Here is a 7513-nt window from a genome sequence, read left to right on the forward strand (position 1 = left end):
AAAGAATAAAGTCTGAAGAATAAAGTCTTTAAAGAATAAAGTCTAAAGATTAAAGTCTAAAGAATAAAGTCTGAAGAATAAAGTCTAAAGAATAAAGTCTGAAGTATAAAAGTCTTTAAAGAATAAAGTCTAAAGATTAAAGTCTAAAGAATAAAGTCTGAAGAATAAAGTCTGAAGTATAAAGTCTTTAAAGAATAAAGTCTAAAGAATAAAGTCTAAAGAATAAAGTCTGAAGAATAAAGTCTAAAGAATAAAGTCTGAAGAATAAAGTCTGAAGAATAAAGTCTGAAGTATAAAGTCTGAAGTATAAAGTCTGAAGAATAAAGTCTGAAGAATAAAGTCTGAAGAATAAAGTCTGAAGAATAAAGTCTGAAGTATAAAGTCTGAAGTATAAAGTCTGAAGAATAAAGTCTGAAGAATAAAGTCTGAAGAATAAAGTCTGAAGTATAAAGTCTTTAAAGAATAAAGTCTAAAGAATAAAGTCTAAAGAATAAAGTCTGAAGTATAAAGTCTTTAAAGAATAAAATCTAAAGAATAAAGTCTGAAGAATAAAGTCTGAAGTATAAAGTCTGAAGAATAAAAGTCTTTAAAGAATAAAATCTGAAGTCTAAAGTCTAAAGAATAAAGTCTGAAGTATAAAGTCTAAAGAATAAAGTCTGAAGTATAAAGTCTGAAGAATAAAGTCTGAAGTATAAAGTCTTTAAAGAATAAAGTCTTTAAAGAATAAAGTCTGAAGAATAAAGTCTGAAGAATAAAGTCTGAAGAATAAAAGTCTTTAAAGAATAAAGTCTAAAGAATAAAGTCTGAAGTCTAAAGTCTAAAGAATAAAGTCTGAAGAACAAAGTCTGAAGTATAAAGTCTAAAGAATAAAGTCTGAAGTCTAAAGAATAAAGTCTGAAGAATAAAGTCTAAAGAATAAAGTCTGAAGTATAAAGTCTAAAGAATAAAGTCTGAAGAATAAAGTCTAAAGAATAAAGTCTGAAGAATAAAGTCTGAAGAATAAAGTCTAAAGAATAAAGTCTGAAGAATAAAGTCTGAAGAATAAAGTCTAAAGAATAAAGTCTGAAGTATAAAGTCTGAAGAATAAAGTCTAAAGAAGTCTCAATAAAGTGATGTTACACAGCTTTGTCTATTTCAGGTCGAGTCAAACAAAGGAGCCATGCATCTGCTGCTGTTCCTGTGTGTTGTCTGGCTTGTGCCCATGGCCTTGACACTAGAAGAAAACTCTCTTCCTCGTAGAATCATCTCCTATCAACGTGAGTGGATTCTTTTCTTCTGCAATCATGTATTAAGTTCCAGCAACCTTTGGGATTTTTATAACTCAAATATTTATTTATTCATGTCACCAGTCCAGTACCTGCTACTTTGAAAGCCGATTTGCTCAGATAAGACACTTGTTGCTGCTGTGTTTGTTTATCGGTTATGAGACACACTGATCAATCATGTTTTCTCTCCAGACGATAATGTTCACTTGTTTCACGAGGAAGGCGTCTTCAACTATTCTACTATGTTGTTAAGAGAAGACTTGGGCCTATTGGTCATTGGAGCTCGGGAGGCAGTTTATGCCTTAGATCTACATAATGTCTCTATAAAGTTTGCTTCAGTAAGAACATTTTTGTTAATAATAAACATTGTCAATCAAATAAAATAAAAATACAATAACAGTTTGTTCTAAGAGCAAAACTAACAGTTGTCAGAACTAACCACAGTTTGAATGTGCACTGTCTTTAGGTGAAATGGGAAACAACACAAGCACAAACAGATATTTGTGTGACAAAATTGAAAGACCCAGAGGTATGGCAGAGTTCTATTTTGTCCTTATTTTGGTGCATTGAGTTTTATATTAGAGATTCCTGTGTTACAGGAGTGCAAGAACTACATTAGAGTCCTCCATGAAAAGGGAGACAGCAGAATGTATGTGTGTGGGACTAATGCGTTCAACCCACAGTGTGACGTCATGGTAAGATACATTCACTGTCACAGGTCACTGTTATATATAGTTTCATGAATTTAATCAAGTGACTCGTCTTTACCAGTCCTATGCAGATGGGAAATTGATTCTAGAAAACAAGGCTGAAGCTGGAAAAGGCAAATGTCCATTGGATCCGTATCAAAAATATGCTTCTCTTATGGTTGGTATGTGGCATTTATGATCTGTTACAGTAAGCGTAAACATTTGAATGAACCTAGTCATTTGTGAATTTTAAACACTTTTTTTTAGATGATGAATTGTACTCTGCAACTTCTATGAATTTCCGGGGCACAGAGCCGGTCCTTAACCGAGAGCCGGTCCTTAACCGGAGTCCAGGTGTTTCAATACGAACAGAGTCTCAAACCTCGTGGCTTAACGGTAAAATATATTCTTAGAGTTAATTTGTTTGAGGATTTTTAAAAATGTTTTCTTAGTTAAACATACCGGTGACATTAAATAACTTTTTGGGGTTTTACACTTTTTTAATATCTATGACAGAGCCCAACTTTGTGTCATTGGTCCATATTCCTGAGAGTGTTAATAGTGCTACTGGAGATGATGACAAGGTTTACCTGTTCTTCAGTGAGACTGCAGAAGAATATGACTACTACAAAAAAGTGGTGGTCTCCCGTGTTGCTCGCGTGTGCAAGGTTAACAATATATTACTCTTAAGTTATCTTGATTTATGAAAGAATTTGACAGATGTAGTCAGTTCCAGTTGTGTAACAATGGCTTCTGTCCATTATGAAACCTGTTATTTACCATGTTGCAGGCACTCAGCTGTGTTTGTGTTTCACTTTCACACAGGGTGATCTGGGTGGGGCGAGTACCCTGCAGAAAAAGTGGAGTTCTTTCTTGAAGGTTAGACTTGAGTGTCCCATCTTGGAGTCTCAGAGTCTCACAACTTACAGTATCCAGGACGCTTATCGCTGGTGTGACCCATTCAAGCCTTGGACTGACTGTTTGATCTACACCATCTTCACCCCACAGTCAGCGTTTTAAAAACGTTTTGTTGGTAGACTTTGGCGTTACTTGTGTCTCACTTGTCCCCTCTGTGTTTAGAGATGCGTCAGACCTGTCGGCTGTGTGCGTGTACAATGTGTTGGACATCAGCAGAGTGTTTACAGTGGGCAAGTACATGAACCCTGTCACCATAGAGAAGATTTATGTTAAATGGGTGAGGTATACCGGGAAGGTCCCTTTTCCTCGGCCTGGAGCTGTAAGTTTTGCCCAACATTTGCAAAAAAAAAAGCATGTAGTTGTATTTGTAATTTTATTCTGTTGTCTCCTCTGTTATTTGCCAGTGTATTGACGATGCAGCTCGTAAAGCAAATATAAATCAGACATTAAACCTCCCAGATCGGACACTTGAGTTTGTCAAAAAAAGGCCAATTTTGGACAGTGTCATTCAGCCTGTTGGCAAAAAACCCAGTTTGGTGCGAAAGGGGGCTATGTTCACACAGATCATTGTTAACCAAGTACAGGCAGCAGACGACAAAATGTACCACGTCATGTTTATTGGCACAGGTTGGTGAAAGGTTGTAATGAAATGCATTTATCTATGCATTTACGCAACACATTTTGTTGAATGTATATTTTTCATGCAATGAATGCAGAAATTGGCACCGTTGTGAAAGCTGTGAACTATGATGGAGAAATGTTCATTATTGAAGAAGTGCATGTCTTTAAGTTACCAGAGCCCATTAAGATCCTTCGGTTTTCCACTGTCACAGTACGTCTTCTGAGATGTTTGTCAGCATTTTGGTCTGTTTTAAATGCATGAATATAACAGTAAATGGTATATGTGTATAGGATCAGCTGTATGCTGGCTCAGACTCGGGGGTGGTCCAGATACCTGTAGCCACCTGCGACAGGTCTTCCATCTGTATCGACTGTGTTCTTAACAGAGACCCATACTGTGGCTGGGACAAAGAGACAGGGAAATGTATTGCTCTTTCAAAATCGCAAGAGTAAGTTGATGTGTATTCATATAATCTGAATGTGGGATTAAAATATATTCTACATATATTTACATATGTTTTTATTTTTATTAGGAAACTCATCCAAAGTGTGCAAGCTGGTGATGCGTCCCTTTGCCCGAAATCTGGTGAGTACAATGGTGGAAACAACAAGGTCACCTTGTCAAGGAGTGCATTAAAGCAGGACGCTAAATCAATCTGCTATGGCATTGTTCTTTTGAACGAGTCTGAGCAACTTCCAAACAAATAGGTTTGTCAGCAGCATTGACCAGAGGCCTGTTGCTAGAAGCTTGATTGATTGATTGATTTTGGCTAAGTTCAGGTTTAGTTCAGACAAAATCAGGCTTTCTGTCACTGAAAGAAAGTTTGGTTTAGTTCAGTGTAAATCACCACAGTAACAGCTCCACACTGCTACCCTGCTCTCGATCATGGCAAGCTCTGGATTAGAGCAAGAGCACTTGGAGCAAAATGAAGCGCTCTAACTCTGGATAGGGACCTCACTAATTATTTGAAAGATCTTAGTGAAACATTTTGATATTCACATTACATATTTGAAACTCATTAATACATGTATTAATCATATTCAAAGAATGCACCATAGTTATTGTATGATTATGTCACAAATTTAATAATTTAATTGAGATTTAAGTTTTGGTTTGCTCTTCACTTCTGAAATGCAGCAAAACCAGACGTTTCTGACATTTCAATTTGGTTTTAAAATGTGTTTTGTGTGTGAACCTATTTTTTTTGTTATTCACCTGTACCCTTGATCTCGTCCTGCCCCCTTCCCTCTAGCCTGACTCCTATTGGCTGAGCTGTCTATTTGCCTGATCTGTGCTTCAGCAGCTGCTTCAAAAGTGGCTCAATGTTTCACTCAAAGTCGATAGAGAAAGTTATTATCCAGCTTCAAAAAACACGAGAACCTAGTTATTCAGTTTGCATTGGTTTGGTTTTGTCAACTCAGAACTCTGAGCCATTCTCAGCAATGCTCATCAGATAGTGAGTCCTACCCAGGAAATGCCACGACAAATATTTTATCAAAGCAAATCTTGTAAAAGCTATATTTATGAACATCTCTAATATTAAAAAGATATAGGGTTCAAGTAGATTGTGTCCAGCACATTTAGAATTGCTATTGTTTTGATCCAGGAAAGTAAGATGTAAAGAAATATAATTTTCATTGGTTGTAAGATTTTAATTGGTATTGTATTATTGTTTACTTTCAGTCCAATATACACCTGTTAATCAATCCATTTTGGTCGGTGGATACCTGAAGCTTCACTGCACTAATCCATCCATTCACGCTGCAACCATCTGGGAGAAAGACGGACGAACACTGAGCCCTACAGGTCGTCACTACTTTTTAAAAGATGGTCTCCTTATCTTAAACACCTCAGACTCAGATGCTGGACTGTACTGTTGTCTCTCAGTCGAGCGCTCCAAAACGAATGAATACACAAGCACTCTAGCAGAGTACCAGGTTAACATAGGCTCTTTTGCAACTTCCCCTAATGTTGCAGGCCTACATGCCGTCATTGCAGTATTTGTAATAGCTTTTTGGGTCCAATTTTTATGGAACGTATACAATGGACACTTTACCCAGTCATATGCAGAGACAAGAGTAAACAACTGTCTCCTGAGAGCCACGAGGAGATGGCCTTAAACTCCAGCAACATCAAGCTGCAGACAGGGTCTGAAAATAAGCCCTAAGTGCCTGACACAAACAATAGCAGCAGTAATAACAACAACAGAAATGGATAAGCTACATAATTTTGTTTTAAAAGCTACTGAAGCAACACCATAACATGGTGAAGGGGTTTGTGCGCCCAAATGATCCCAGGAGCTATGTTGTCCGGGTCTTTAACCCTGGTAGGGTCTCCCAAGGCAAACAGGTGCTAGGTGACGGGTCAGACAAAGAGTGGTTCCGAAGCCCTTTATGACAAGTAAAAGTACTGATTTTGACTGTAATGGATAAGGTAGTTGGAAAATAATACTGTGGATTACAACAAAATCTTTATACCACACAAATTAGTTTTTTAAATAAAGTCGATTGTTCTCTGACAATTTTGGTCTTGTGTCATTTTCTGTAGCTGTATCTCTTGAACTGGAACCACAGTTGAAAGATCCCATTGGATCTGACAACGGAAGCCATGTCTATGGGAATATTCCCATTCTCTATAATCTTTAAAACAATGTCCTTGTATGGAGGACACTGATGAAACTTTAAAATCCCTAAGTCTTTATTACCTGGACATGGCTCGAGGAAGTACTGGGGAGTAGAGTGTTTGCCAATAAAATAGAATTTGTAACCAATATTAGGTGGTAGACTGTCAAAGTCATAATGCGTCTAGTTGTATTTGTTCCAAAAAACAGCAGAACAAACAACATTTGTTCCCCTAGTGCTTTTTCTGTAGTCACATCACACAGATGGGAAAACAAAATGCGAGTCAGGCTGTCCAATCTGAGAAATTTGGTTAATATTCCCTGTGAAAAGATAAACCCCAGTTCCACTGAAGCTGGTCTGAAATTTACCGTGCTAAATGTCAGATCCTTATGTAACAAATAATTCTTAATTAATAATGTTACTTTTTATAATCGTGATTTTATGTTTTTACCTGAAACATTGCTTGACAAAAACACAGGAAATGTAGTTCTAATAGAATTTGCTCCATCCAACTTTAAGTTTGAATTTGAAACATGAGAAAACAAAAAGGGTGAAAGTGCGTGTGCAGTTTTTAAAGTTTAACTAATTACCCACAGGTTGTCCTTTGGGTTGTTTTCATCATTTGAGTATGTATCCTTTAAAATTGAACTAAAACAGTCTCCATCTATTCTCTTCATTGTCAGTAAGACAAAGTTTTATTGATGATCTTACTGAGATGCTTTCAGTTGTATGTGTCGTGGCTACGATAGGGATATGATGTTTAGGTGGATGTCTTCCACATGAATTCCAATTTATGGGTTAAATGAATAATTATTGACTGTATTAGTTTCCAACAACGCCACCCTGGATTGGTGCCAGGGACACATACACAAGTAAGGCAAGCGCAAATTCTTTGATTGAGTGGACCAGGAGACTCAGATATAGGAAAGCAGTTCACAATTTATTAAATCTAAAGACAGAATAAATAAAACATTTGTATTTTTAATAATAAAACTACTACTACTCTCATTCACACATTCACACCTCTAAAACAGTAGACACATTCAAACAATTCACAGAAATAACAAAAGTAAAATAAAACAGCAGCCCAGATTGTCCCTGCAGGCACTTAGCCCAATTACCCTACCAGGAGGTGGCGCTGGTCCTTAGCAGCAGGCCTGGGACCCGGTACAGTCCCACAGTCCAGCTGGGGGCCCGAGCCGACACTCAAAACTCCAAACGTTGATATGTTACAGTCTGTCAATGTAGAAAGGGGCCGGTGCTAACGTGCCCAAACCCACCAAGGGCACTTGGAGGGAAGTTCTGGGTTTGGGGTCGGAGGAGAGACCCGCAGGGTTACCAATCCGGTGCTCGAATCTGTGCACTATGCGCGCCGCGGCTGGGAGGAATCCCGGCGCA

General features: G+C 37.5%; 1 pseudogene; it reads left to right on the plus strand.

Annotated features, from left to right (window-relative positions):
• The first annotated feature begins 1151 nt into the window (after positions 1–1151).
• Positions 1152–5721, plus strand: LOC140381013 (semaphorin-4E-like; annotated as a pseudogene).
• Positions 5722–7513: the final 1792 nt, after the last annotated feature.

This window comes from Eucyclogobius newberryi, unplaced genomic scaffold, assembly GCF_026437365.1.
Source record: "Eucyclogobius newberryi isolate DKJ021-1_F unplaced genomic scaffold, fEucNew1.0.hap1 SCAF_5, whole genome shotgun sequence".
Classification (NCBI taxonomy): domain Eukaryota; kingdom Metazoa; phylum Chordata; class Actinopteri; order Gobiiformes; family Gobiidae; genus Eucyclogobius; species Eucyclogobius newberryi.